Below are 14,002 nucleotides of genomic sequence, written 5' to 3'. Positions count from 1 at the left end.
GAGGGAGCAGAAGTGCATTCAAGTCAGCCGAGCAAAGTAGCTGGGCCCAAAGGAAAGCCCCCTGCATGGAACTCGGGCCTGCATCCTGGACCTGGTTCGAATCGCTTCCCTCTTGAGGAAGAACGCTGGGGACAGCCCCAGTACTGAGAGGCAGGGGGCTATGGAATAAGGAAGCAGAAGGCATGTCCCTGCCCCAGCCCCTTTTTCACTAGAGAGTGCATCGGATGTCCCAGGCCCGAATGCTAGGCACACCTGCAAAGTGTTTCCGCTGTTTCCGAGGAAACTCGCAAGGCCCAGGTGGTGGCTCTCTGGACAGTTAACTTCCTTCATGTTTCTCCAGGTAAAGCAGAGGGCCCAGCTGGCAGGCCCTCACCAAGCACAGGGCCCACAGTGGAGCTGGGTGCTGTCAGGACTCTCTCCTTCCGTACCCTCTCAGTGTCCTGGTAATACAGCTGATGACTGTAATTTATAGGTGCAATGCATTCCCAATGGCCAGCTGGGTGGGCAGGAGGCCCAGCTTGAGTCAGCATGGGTGGGTAGACTGGTTATTTAATCACCCGCTTTCCAGCACCATCCGCACACCCACTCTCCTGGAATATATAGAGAGAGCAGGAGCAATCGCCAGGATATATATAGACAGAGCCGAGACACAACTACTATATTTCGAGATCTATCCACTGCAGCTATCTCTGGATCCCTCCCGTGACAAACCTAGAGAGACAGGGATCTAAACTGGGCTTAGGTGGTCTGGGTTCTATTCTTGGCTCTTGACGCTAGTATGCTGTGTCATCCTGGGCAAGTGACTATTCTCCGCTGGGCCTTCATTTCCTCATTTCATTGTACTAGGTAAATCAATATCCAAAACCCGAGGGCTGGAAGGGCCCTGGGAATCCCAGCCTGATCAGGAAGAAGGAAGAACAGGTGGGTTTCCTTGTAATCAGTAATTGCGATGCATAGAACTCCTTTGCTGGAGGATTTGTGTTAAGGCTGCTGTCAACAAAGCACTCCCCTGATTACTGATTTCTAGGAGGAAAATCAGAAAAGTGGATCTGGGGAAAAAGCTTATAATGAAAACAAACCAGGCAAGTAGCACAGACCATCGCCCCTCTACTCCCACTCCACCCCAGGGCTTGGGGCAGCTCAGGGTATCTGGTCCCAGGGTGCAGATCCTCTCTCCTCTCCACCTTCCCTTTAAGACTTGCTCTTTCTTAAAAACAGCAAGATGTGTCCCCTGACATCATGGGTCCTCCTGGGCTCCTTTGGAAAGGTGAGAAAATCCTGAGGATGTGGCTCGCTTAGGGAAGTTTGGGAGGAGGACAGGAGCCAGGACCAGAACTGGGCTTGAGGCTGCAACCTGGCTCCTGGAGTGGGCTGCCTCACTGGGATTCCTGGGCCCTTGTTTCTGAGGAAAGAGAGTAGAAGAGCCTGATAACTCTGCTCAGGTCTTTGGTCTAAAATGCTCTAGTCATCTTCCTACTTCTCCACCAGGGCCTAGTGGAGTCTGCACTGCAGGGTGCACGACTCCGAGCCCTGGAGGCCATCCAGGCTCTGTCCTCGGCACACAGGTCCCTGGCCAGCCCCAAAAGTGGGGAGACATGGAGCAGAGGACTCCTTCCCATCTCAGTGCTCCTCCTGCTGTGGGCCCCCTCCTCCTCCCCCAGAATCCCTCTGCCCCACCAGCAGGTACCTGGGCAGCCCCTTTGCCAGGGCTGTGGTCTCTGCCCCTCTCTCTGCTTTGTTCCCCTGCCTTTGTCCCTTCACTTGGTAGAATACTCCAGTACCAGCTGGAGGGCTCCCTGGGGAGGTCAAGTCCTGATGAACCTCCTTTTGCAGTTTCTACTTGAGGGAAAAGGGATCTGAATGTTGAAATAGAGTCCAGGAGTCTCAATGAAGCAAGTGGGCCAGCACCTCAGCGCACTCCCCCCTCATCTGTGCTCACGATGGAGACTTCCTCTCCTACCCTGCAGCTCTCCCCTCCAACCTCAACTTTCAGGAGGGGCTAAGGAATGGAAAAACAGGACCCCCTCCCCAAGCAACTCAGGAAAGAAAGGAAAGGGAGGTAGATGCTGGACGAAACCCTGCTATCTGACAGTTGGCTGCATCTGACTGCAAGCTGTTGTTCCCTGACTTCTTCCCCATCCTCCTTTCTGGCCTTTACCCAGCTAAGGTCCAAGATGGCCTGGGATGTGGAGTATGGAGGATCCTCTGCCTAGCCAGCCTGTAGGGAGCCAAGTAGAAGAGCTGCCAACCCAGAGAGCATCATCCCCAACCACGAGGAGGTTCCCCAGCCTCCCTGCTGACTCTTTCCCTTGGTCCTCCCTCCACATCTTGTCTCTGTCACATCTGGGTCCTCCAACCCTAGCATCTCCAGAGAAAATGGAGCAGTGGGTCGGTGACTGCTTGAACACACAGAAGAACCAAGACGAAGAAAGGACTCAGCAGGCTAGACACTAAGATGAGGAGAAAGCCAGGGCTCTAGGCTCACAGACCACGAACTCTTGGATGTCTCAGATTTTGGCAATGTCCTCCATCAAAGTAGGCAGCAGTGGGGTTGAAAGGGTTGGAAGGGTAGGAAGGTATTTACAAGTGTTAGGACATGCCAGGAATTCTCTGACAAACGCGAGGCTGATTGCCCCTCCCACCCCTCATTTCCTCACCTCCCAAAGCAGAAGCAGAGTAGCTTTCAGCAAGGCAAACCCCCACCCCAGGTAAAGGGCCAAGGAGAAGTGACCCAGTGAGGAGGGGAGCCCTCTGCCCCACCCCAGCTCCCTTGCCACCCCGCCTCAGTAATTAAAATATGAATTCACCTTCCCTCCCTGAGCCATTCATCCCTGCGAAGGGAAGCAGCTGCGGCCCAGGAGACCGGATTTGGGGGATTAGCTCAGGAGCTGGAGCAGACACACCAGGAGGAAGAATTAGAAAGGAAGGGAGTAAACTGGGTTTTTCACTCCCTCTCTCCTCCCTCTCCCTCGCCTTCCAGCCGCCACCAAGCCTCATACCCCATCCCTTCCCCCAAAGCCTGGCCTCCGTAGATTTCTGGGAACTGTAGTCTCCACGACTGTGTTGATAAACAGGCAGGCCAGGGGTGGGTGGTGGCGCAAACTACAGATCCCAGGACTTCTTCCCAGAGTTGGCAGAGGCCTCTGGTCTGGAAGAAGCCCGAGTTCCCCCTGGAGATTAACTCCTTCTTGGCCTGCTTGAGACGGAGTTCCTCCCTCGGGCTTCCTGAGTGCCCTGGAATCTGCAGCCAAGGTCCTCTTGGCCTTTGGTTGGCTCAGCTCTGCTAGCCCCCTTCGTTTCTGGCTCACCCACCTATGCAGAGTGAGGGGAGGCTCCCCACACCTGTCAACACTACAAAGGCAGCCGCGCATTTACCAGTGGTTCTGAGAGGCTTAGGAGCCAAGCATAGGAGCTGGAGGGGTCAGAGATATCTTGAGATGTCCTTATATTCTAGTAAGGTCTTCCAGGTCAGCTTGGCAGAAGCTGGCCCACCCTAAGAGCCATCACAAGCATGACTGGGGGCATCAGCTTGACATGCAACAGCAGCTTGGAACCTGATGGCCCATACGGTCAGTTCCAGAAACACCCGCAGAGGTCAAACTTTAGTGCCAGCCCCTTCTAAAGATGAACAGAGATTTTTTTTCCCCAATAGTCTTTGCATTTAGAAAGGGGTAGAGTTTTAGCAATCAAACTCCATTTCCACGGAAAATGGGACATAGAACCAGAGAGGAGCTTCACTTGAATCTCAGCGTTGTTAAACATGGGCCCACTTTCCCAGGGGAGGCCTTCTGCTGGCTATTTCTGAGGACTGGAAAAAGACTTAGATTGTGCAGAATATTTTAGGTTTCAGCTGTCGGCAAGCAGGGAACAGGATAGAGGCAGCCCTCTGATCTGTGAGTCGTCCAGGGAGAGAGGGCATGAGGCCAGCTTGCCTATTCGATTCAGTTCAACAATTACGTGAAATACATAATTGCAAATCTCCTCCAGGCCTGCCCCACTGGCAGCAGCCAAGAGACAAAGAATAGAAAGGTGCTGTAACTCTATAACCGCAGCATTGCCCCAGGCCCAGGCCCCGCAAGGTGGGACTGTCTCAGGTGAGTTGCTGAGCTGCGGCTTTGCTTTGTCTGCTTGTGGCCCGACTTACTGCTTCCCACCCCGCTTTTCTCCCCGTTCACAATTCCTTTAATTCATTCAACAAACATTTATCCAGCGGCCCCTACTGAGAGCCTTGCCTTGCCGGACCTTTAATCTCTGGAATGGTCATCTGCCCCCTTGGTCCCAGGCCCAGCCCAGTGCTGGGGCCTCCCTAGCAAACGGCAACAGGATTCCAGTTGTAGGAAAGGGCACTGCTCCCGCCTGACTTTCCAACTAGGGGACTGGAAGCTAAGGGAGGCAAATCACGGACTTGGGTGCCATCCGAGCAGGGTCGGGAATAGGATAGGCTCATTCTGGGCCAGGGTAGCTAGAAGGAGAGAGGTGGGGGAAGGTGCTAGCCACCTCTGACCTCTGACCCAGAGGGCAAGTGGAAAACCCTGGTAATTCTCCTCCCTGTTCCGAGCACCATCTAAGCTGGGGCAGGAGGGGAAGTGGCTTGGATCAGCCCCAGCAAAAACCCAGCTGTCTTGAGCTTTCTCTCTGCTTTTCCTATTGTTTTGATTCCCATCCCAACTACTGGAAAAAGAAAACCAGTGATGGACAAAGAGTGATCACAGTTGGGCCCCAGGGCCAATTTGTAGATGTGCATCCAACAGAGACCTGGTGAGAACCCCTAGGGCTAGACCAGCACTTTCTAGTTCTCAAAGTACTTTCCCATGCACTGGCTTGCTGGCACTCCCAGGCTCTAGCGGGGTGTGTGGTAAGAGCACAGATTCAAATCCCAGCTCTGTCCCTACTAGCCATATGAACTTGGGCCACTTTCTTAGTTCCCTGTGTCTCAGATTTTCTGTAAGGAAAGTAGGATAATAATAGTCCCTTTCCAAGGGTTGTTTCCAGAATTAAATGAGTTAGTACAGGCAAAATGGACAGAATCGTGCTTGGTACATAGCAGGCACTAGGTAGATGTTGGCTGAGGAAATTAAGGGCTCAGACGTTATAAGTAACTTGCCTTCTGATCTTCAGTACTGGATATAGTACTCAGATTCTTCAGTGGTCTGTCTTAGACTGGGGACTGGAACGGGAGGGGTGGCAAGGGTGCTTCTTCTGCCGCTCTAGCCAGACTGCCTGTCTTATTTCCATCTGTCGGAGTCTTCCAGGATGGCTGGGATGGAGCTAGGCAGATTTAAACTGGGGAGGGGTGGGGGATGACCTGGGAGAGAACTAGCCATGGCAGCCACGTGGGAGGGACCGGGAGAGCAGGTCCTTCAGAGACCCAGGGAGGGAGGGAGAAAATGCCTAGACAGGGTAGTGGACCAGGAGCTAGGGACCCTGGGCTTAAAACAGCAGCCTGTGGGAAGCGGCTGTCTTCCCAGTTTCACTCTGCTCTCCTCTCCCCATGTGGCTAGCCCGAGCTGTCCCATTTCAGCCACCAACAGGTCCAAGGTCTCTAGGGAAAAGGCTAAGGATTCAAGCTGACCACAAAGAAGTGAATTCAGGCTGAGAAGCAGAGGCTGTTCAAGAGGGATTGAGCAAAGGTCCAAGTGCTGCGTGGCCCGACGCTCCTGACTCCAGCCCCCCAAACCCTGAGCACGAGCCAGGCCTCAGTAACTTGGCAATGGGGAATGAACCAATTCAGACCTCAGGACCCCTCAGGTCCCCTTCCATCCTCAGAGGAAATCCTCCCTCTGGAATCACCAGTCCAGCCTGATCCCTCCAGTGGCCAAGTCCAGAGGAGGGGAAATGACTCAGCCAAGGTCACACAGCTCCAAACCCTTGGTGACCAGATCCCGTGCACACCCCACCCCCAAGCAGAGCCCCACTTGGTGCCCCCTTCGTGGCTGGCTCCCAGCCTGATCCTGAGGGGTGGTGCAGGTGCTGCAGAAGGAGCAGGCCCCTCACTGTAGCCCATGGCTTTTAGCCCTACATGAGTTTGGAACAGCAATCACATAGGAATGAAAAGCCATAGGCCACAGCAGAGCTGAGGGGGTCCAGCGGCGGGAATCTCAAAAGGACGCAGGGAGCTGAAGGTACCAGGGGCCTCATTCCCCCTCCCACCCACCCACACTGCCACCCTTGAGGTTCTGGGCCCCCAGGTCACATTCTCACCATCCCCCACCACCTGCCCTGGCCCCAGGAACACTAAAGCCATCTCAGTAATGAGTTTCCAGTTCTTGCCCTACAAAAGCCTCCACACAATAGGCCTCACTCTGGGTATGAGGGGTGGCTTCCTGGCCATAAAGGACCTCCTCCAATCCCCTTAATTAGCCTCCAGCCCCCTGCCCGGGTTTTTTACTTCTTCTTTCCCTTGGGGACTAGGGGGGTTTTTTTCATTGTTCTTGTTGCCGTTGCCCGGTTGGGTTGGGGGGGACCATATTAGGCTTTCTCCTTACAAAGCTTAACCCTTTCCAGTCCAGCTGCAGGAAGCAGAGAGCGAGGGTCTGGGTAAGGGGAAGCAGAGACGAGGGCCTGTCTTTAGAGAGGCAAACAAGTTTCTTGAGTACCTCCAAGGTTGGGAAGTGGCCCACGCTTCCTAGACTAGTCTGGATAGTTACCAACTTACCCATTCTTGTGTGGTTTAGAGGGGAGTGGAACCTCTGTTTTCAGACCTACATGGAGGCAGGAAAAGGGCCAGAACTTGAAATCCCCACCAGCCGAGGGCAGCTAGCTTTGGAGCCATCCCTGGGAGATGCTGTGGGAGGGGTGCTTGGTGCCCCGCTCGCTCATTGGCAGGATACGATGGCTGACACAGGCATCTCCAGCACTAGGGTGAAGAGCTGAGTCGAGGGGAACCAAGGTCTCAGGACCATGGAAAAGATGTTATAAACACAGGGCTGTCTCCTCCTCCCCTCTCCTGGGACAGGTCAGCTGTGGGTGAAGCCCCAGGGAATTCGGATCCCCAAGCCCGGCCTTGACCTCTCTCAGGTACTCCCAACAGAACGGTAAGAGGCTGTAGGCACAGATCAGGTCGCGTCTTGGCCAGAGAACGGCTACAACCTCCACCTCAGCCCTCCTCCCAGCCTCAGAGACAGGCTTGCTGGCTCTCTCTCTGCAGGACCCTGGCTAGCTTCCCACACTCCCCAACAACAGCGCAGCACACGCACGGGCACGCACACACACCGGCACGCACACACACCAGTCTTGCCCAACCTTAAAGGCCAGACTGGACATCCTCCAACTTTCCACTCGAACTTTGGTTCATCAGCCCCAACCCCAGAAGCCTTTGGTTCTTCCCTTCCTCTCCCATGGGCCCCCAAATCCCAGACTCAGGACCTGCAAAAACCGTGGGTTTCAAGCAAAATGCCCTCGGTCCCCTCCCAAGGGACACTGGGCCAGGAGCTGGGGTCCCAGGCACCGCTCACCTGGTGGGCCCAGCAAGGCACCCTCTGCCTTGCAGTCTCCCTCACCATTCCCGAAGAGCCACTTCCTGCCTTCCAGGCGGCCACTCACTCCTCCACTTACCCCCAGAAGCTCCACGCCCCAGCAACTGGGGCAGCCTCCTCCCTCTTCCGCCCACTGCCTGGTCTGAGCTGTGTCCAACTCGACTTGACTCACTTGTGAAGACCTGACCCGCCCCTCCCCCAGCCTGGTGGGTGTGGGGGCGGGCTGGACAGAGGGGAGGTCAGGTATTCCTTCAACCCTGACTTGGGCCTGGGTAACAAAGGTCTCATTGAGCCTCTGGCTGTCTGGTCGGTGAAGCACAAACCTCTTGTATCTGCTTGCTTTTGATCTCACTCCCTCTGAACCAGCCATGTATTACTCACATCCCCCTGCCAGGCTATTGGTGTGGAGGGGCTGTTTCGTCCCCTCCTTCCCTTCCCATCGCCTTTCTCTCCTTCCTTCCCCTGCTGCTCCCCTCCAGCTTTTTTATGGTTTGATTTTTGGCAGGAGACCTGAGGCAGCTGCTCAGAGGCCCCTTCTCCTGCCTGACTGGCCCTCCCCACCTCTGCAGCCCTAGTTCCTCTCCTCACCCAGACCCCGCTCTGTGTCCCTCCACAGCCTCTGCTCCCGCACTTGTCTGTCCTTTCTTGAAGATCCTCAAAGCAGCTCAAGTCTGGCCCCTCCACCCACCCTGGTGTGGTCCTTCCCTGGGATGCTGGCTTTCCGGCCCTGGGCACATGAAAGGCTCAGCCCCCGGCCTGCCTGTCAGCCCCAACCCACCTGACAACCCCAACTAAGCTCCAGAAAGGGGCAGTCTCTCTCCAAGGTGTTTCCGGGGCCAGAAGGACAGAGTTGGGGAAGAGGGGGAGAGGACAGCTATCAGGTCTCAGGCAATGGCCTGTCCAGGCCTCCTTGGAATGTGGAGGAAGGGGAGACGGGTCAGCGAGGCTTTATCCTCCCTTTCCCAGGAAACCTTCCTTCCTCCAATCCCGAGAATCTGCTTTCTAGTGAAAGGCTGCCACTTGGTGAAAACACCTAGGGCTCACCCTCCTCAAGCTGGGGCCATCCTACTATTCCAGCCTCCTCTGTGGCCACCCCCAATCCTCCTGCAGCTCTGCCGGGGGTGAGAATTGGGGCCCAGGCAGCTTGAGGAGGTGTATATACTTTCTGGCTTCCCCGGCCCTGTTCCCCAAGGCGGGCTGCTCTGGAAAGACAATCACCTTTGAGGTCTGAGCTCTCCCCAGAAATGCCAACAGATGCTAAGAGTTCCCATGATAGCCTGAGGAGAGCCCTGCCAGTCCCCCCATGTGCCACCTGTGGCCGCCTCTCCACCTCCGGGGCTCCCACCCCTCCCTGCCCCACCCCAGGTATTCCATTCAGCTGAGCTGAGGATTTGGGAAATTTCTCCTGCCCTGACAGAGGCCCCATTCTTCCTGCTGCTGGCTCTTATTGTCCCTCATGATTCCACACATTCTTGGGCCTCTAATGAGAAGCCACCCGCCCTTCCTGCCCTGCTCTAGTCAGCACAGCTTGGGCCCAGCCACCTGCCTGTGGCGAGAGTCGGGGGAGGGAGGCAGGGGACTATCAGGAGGGAATAAAAGAAGGTGGGAGACAAAACAGAGGAGGGGAGGAAATGGAACGGAACATAGACGCTGAGAGAAATCGTGAAGGAAGAAGAAAGTGATAGCAGGTGGACATGTAATTACACAGAAAAAAGAGAAGAGGACAAAGGAAAAGAACTAATATTTTATTAAATGAAAACTACGTGCCATGCACGTGCTGGGCCCTTCGATAGCACAAACACTATTATGATTCTTCTCATTTGGCAGATGAGAAAACTGAGGCTTACAGAGGCTGGGTGGGCATTTTTGCTCTTAGAGCAGAGGGCAGGAGAAGCCTGAGCAACAGAAAAGAGAGAGCACGAAAAGAAAGAATGCTGATGACGAGGAGAGAGGAGGGCTGACATGCAAAACAAGCAGAGCAGGAGGGAGAGCGGGAGGAGAGAGGGAGCATGAGGAGGAAGACGAGGGAGAGGGCTAGCGACGGGCCCGAGGTATCCCTGCCCTCCTGCCACTCTCAGGGCCCTGCGGAGCAATCCGCTCTCCAGTAATGCGTCCATTAATGCTCGCACCTGCTACAGAACCCCGGTCCAGCCTGGGAGCTAAAGCCTGTTTCACTGGGGAATCGGCTGCAGCAACGCCCTTTCAGGGAGCCCCCAGTCCCACTATTGCTTCCAAGGGTACACGGTCACCCTGAATCTTAGCCTACATCTGAGCGTTGGGGTTAGAGGTGGTTCCAGCTAAAGACAAGACAGATTGGGGAGCACGCCTTTGCAAGGAGAGGAGTGCAGAGGGGGCAGGGGTTGTGAGCCCCCACCTTCCACTGGAGAAAGCCACAGAAGGAAGGGGCGAGGGGCACAGATTGGGTTCAGCCTGAGAAGGGACTGAAGAACCAGAACCACTTCTAAAGGAGCCAAGGTGCTCCCTGCCGCCAGAGTCAGACACAAAGTGCACGACCACTGCCAGGCCCACAGTAGGTGCTCAACACATTTATTATGCTAGTGTAGACAGGATTATGCTAGTGTAGACAGGATTCTTGCACATGGAAGGAAGCTAGACCAAACCTAAGGTCCCATCAACTCCACTGTAGCTGACTTCTTCTCTCCGAGCTTTTCAGACTTAAGTACATTTGTGGGGGCTTGGAGATCAGCAGCCCTGCCTCTTTGCCCATGATGGCAGGAAACCAGGATCTTAAGAAAATACTAAGTTAGGAAGGCGAGGCTCTTGCTCTCACAACTCCCCACACCCTAACATGGAGATTAAACTGGAAGCGTACACATCATTCTAAGGATGTAGGCTGAATTATATAGGAATGTATTTGTTGAATGAATGGACGGCTGATGAAGCTTAGAAACAAGGGCAAAAGACCTAGGTTCTCCCATATTTCAGGTTTGGTGTGTGCCTGGAGCTCCTTCATGCCTGTACTCTCTGGGAGCAGGGCACCCGTGCTGGAGCAGGCTGTGGGTCAGAGTGGGGAACACCGTGGCATCTGACTACCCACTGCGGGGGCTGTGGGGCGCTGCTGAAACTTCAGAGGAGCGTCGGGGATTTGATCCTGCTGCCTCTGCCCCAAAGAGGACTCCAGATTTGGAGTTGTAATTGAGATGGGTCTGCAGGTTAGTCCCTCGCCCGGAACTGACCCAGGACAAAGCTAGTTCCAGACAGACCTGCCAGTCTCCTCTACATTGTCCTCCAGACACGAACCAGACCAGTGGTGTGCTTGCTACCAAGAACAGGATGACCACACTGTTTCTGGGCCCTAAGGTAGCCCTTCCCATGGCTCGAACCCCCCGCTGCTCCCGCCTCCTCTACACCAAAGCATGGTCAGTTCAGGTTCCTTCGCCGTCACTGGCTGCAGAGCCTCCAGGAGGAGGGTGCTCTCCGCTGAGCAAGAGAAAGCGCAGAGAGGTCAGACATGAATTTTCTTTTACCCAAAGGCTTTCTCTATTTGTCTGAGGAGCCTCGGTTGTGAGCCTCCCAGGCAAACAAGGAAGCTCCCAGTTTGACAGGGTCCCTGGGACCTTAGGGAAGAGGAAAGAAGGGAGAGCTGGGATAGCCTCAGGCAGTCGAGCCTGAGAGAGGCCAGGGGACAGAAAGAGCAAAGGCAGACCCTCGGGGGGATTTTTACAGTCCTGACACTTTCCTGCCCTTGTATCTGATCTCCCCTAAGCTCCAGGGCTGGGCCGTGGGAGGGAGAACACAGGGAAGTATCACCAGAATCCAGCCTCCCCAAGCACAGGACTGGGCCACAGTTTTGCCTTTCAGAGCAGCCAAGCTGTTAAGGAAAAATACAATAACCAGTCATTCGCAAACTCACACGCATTTCGACCTGAGCAATTCATGAATATCAAAATGTTCCAACGATCTGCTCAGGCTCTATTCCTCCCCCTACTCCTTTCCTCCCATGCCCCGCTCAACCCACATACGGCGATGGTGGCCCAGCCTAAAGAATGACACAGCTGGGCCCTCCCAAGCCCCTATGGAGTACCTCTCAGAGGAGGAGGCAGGCGGAGATGGCGGGTAGGGGAGAAGGTCTGCAGGGGCAGCCACTCATTGAGCAAATGTGCACTGAGCACATACAGTGGGATGGGCACTGTGTGGCAGGCACTGAGAGACAGCACTCGATAAGGTACGGCCTCAAGCGGGCAGTCAGGTGGGAAGACAGGCCCATAGACAAATGATTGCATTCAGAGCAGTCCTACTGCCCTGACCCCTGGCGGCCCCCACTACCCAGAGCTTTCATTTGGGGGGGGGGGTTGTCAAACTGAACTCGGTCCTCTCTATTTGAGAGTCCCTCCTTCCTCTTCATGCCTTTAAGAGAGTGGCCTCAGCCAGATATTCCGTGTGTGCGTGTGTGTGTAAGGAGAGATCTTCCTCTTCCTTCTGACTGTGACAGGCCACAATCGGGAGACACTGTCCCCAGCCCTGAGCCTCAGCTGTGTCCTCCTGGAGGATGTAATCAGAGTTTTCATGCCACCAAAACTGCTCCCCCTTCCTTAGAAGCCAATCAATTCAGAGCTTTCTGATCCTGGGGCTCCCATCCCAGCTTCAAAAGAGCCGAATTTCCCTCCAAAGTTAGTCCTCTTGAGTTGGGCTAAGTTGTTCACTGGCAGATGAAGAAGGTACATTGAAATATCACCAGAAAAGAGTAAAATCAAACCTGAGGAGAATTTGTTAATAAGGGCTGAGGGGAGGAAGGCAGGATACTAGGGCTTCTGAAGGATGGCTGCCGAATGTCAGTCCAGAGGGCAGGGTTCTCTCGAGGGCCCCCAGGCGCCCTCTCCTGACCGGCTGGGTAGAGGCAGGGGCTGGCCTACGGTCACTCCGTCATGGACCCTTTCTCAGGAAAGGGAGAGGCTCTCCTGTTCAGAGCTGCCTCCCAGCCCCGCCCTGGCCAGGCCTCCAGCTCCAGCCCCTCTTAGGTGTGCAAGGGCCCTAGGACTGAGGATGGAGGTGGGAGGCTGGCCCAGGGCCAAGAGTTGGTGGTCTTGCCCAGAGAAATGGTTTCTCCCAGTCTCCCATGCTGGAGTCCCCTGAGGACCTCTGCCCCAGGGGTACGGGACACCTCGGCTTCTCGCTTCTTATTGCCAAACACATGCACAGGTGTCACAAAGTCCTAATACCCGCCTCATTTATAGCCCCTTCCCCATCCCACCCACACCATGGGACAAGGAAAGGGCGGAGACACCCAAAGCGAGTTTCTCTCTGCAGGGGAGTGGGAGACTAGGAACCTCCTGAGCCAGGGCCCTAACTCCCTCTCGCACGCGCCCCCCCCTCCCCCATCAATCCCACTAGCTGCAAGAACCTTTAAAAGGAACAAAGGCACCAGGGGCCGTGTGGGGGCTTCCCTTTGGCCAACTGGGGGCGGTGGTTGACGCAGCCTGCGGCCGGTCAGCGCCGGCTTTCAGGTGCGCGCCTGAACGGCATCCTGGAGTCCGCTCCTGCCTCAAGGACCTCTCACCGCCCAGGCAAACCTCCCGCGAAGAGGCGAGCCCTCCTCAGCCGCTCCCCGCCCTCATCCTGACCGAGGGGCCCCCCGACTCGCCGCACTTTCTGCCTGTTCTCGCTCAGTACTCACAGTTCGGATGCTGAGCCGTCTTCTCTCTCGCACTCACTTCCTTTGTCTCTTTCTCTCTCCCTCTCTCTCTCCAATCTCTTCTTCCCTCCTTGTCTGAGTCTCTGCAGTAGCTTCCAGTGGAGAAAAATAATTATTCTTCTCAATGGGTTCGCACGGGGCGCACGCACACAAGCGCGCGCGCACACACACACCCCGCCGTGGTACCCAATCAATGCACAAATCTTCGGGGTCCCTTTAACCTCTGCGGATGACTCCGGGAGTTAATTACGAAGCCTATGCATTAAGGTATGAAATGACAACCGATGCGCTGAACTTCAGGGATTTGGCATTAGACAGACTTCGTCTCGCCGGCCCCCATTCCCTCCAGAGCCCCACGAGCCACTTCCACGGCTTCGCGGTGGCCATCGCGAGCTCCTACAGAGGGATCGGGGGGCCGCGAGGCGGCCTCCGCTCGGTGCTGCGTGCCCCGAGACCCCCTCGCGCGCCCCCTGCGGTCAGGGCTGACCCTCCGCGGGCGCTTCCATTTCCCCCACGCCGTAGGCCGGCCCCGACCACCGCACCCCCAGCGCGGTGCCTGTCTGGGAACAAACTCCGAGCCCAGTGCCTAGAGAAGCTGGCGAGGGCGGGAAGGCGATCTGCCCGCGCGCCCGAGTTCCAGGCAGAGCGAGAAAGACCCGGGACGCTATGCAACTCCCCAGCGGGCCAAGCCGCCTGGCACCTGAGGGTCCTGTCGCCCCCGGCCAGTCCCAGCCCGCACACACATGCACGCATTTGCACACGCGCGCGCACACACATCTGCACACAGACGCTCCCGCGCGCGCTCGCGCCCGCACACACTCAGGGTTGTAACAAAGGAAGAGGAGCCAGGGCTGCCTTACTTTTCTTTCTCTTC

General features: G+C 55.8%; 1 protein-coding gene across 10 annotated transcripts in view; it reads right to left on the bottom strand.

Moving 5' to 3' along the window:
- The window catches only part of LEMD1 (LEM domain containing 1), a 57,626-nt gene extending 43,665 nt beyond the window's left edge, over positions 1-13,961 (bottom strand). For 2 of the 10 annotated variants that reach the window (XR_002783476.1, XM_011372991.2), the window contains exon 1: positions 13,111-13,961. The gene's annotated coding sequence lies outside the window, so the exon portion shown is untranslated. The other 8 variants (XR_002783477.1, XR_002783478.1, XR_002783475.1 and 5 more) reach the window with 8 other exon arrangements.
- Positions 13,962-14,002: the final 41 nt, after the last annotated feature.

The sequence above is a fragment of the Pteropus vampyrus genome, unplaced genomic scaffold (genome assembly GCF_000151845.1).
Source record: "Pteropus vampyrus isolate Shadow unplaced genomic scaffold, Pvam_2.0 Scaffold217, whole genome shotgun sequence".
Lineage (NCBI taxonomy): Eukaryota > Metazoa > Chordata > Mammalia > Chiroptera > Pteropodidae > Pteropus > Pteropus vampyrus.
Note: the sequence above shows the minus strand (reverse complement) of the source record. Positions and strands in the feature narration are given on the sequence as shown.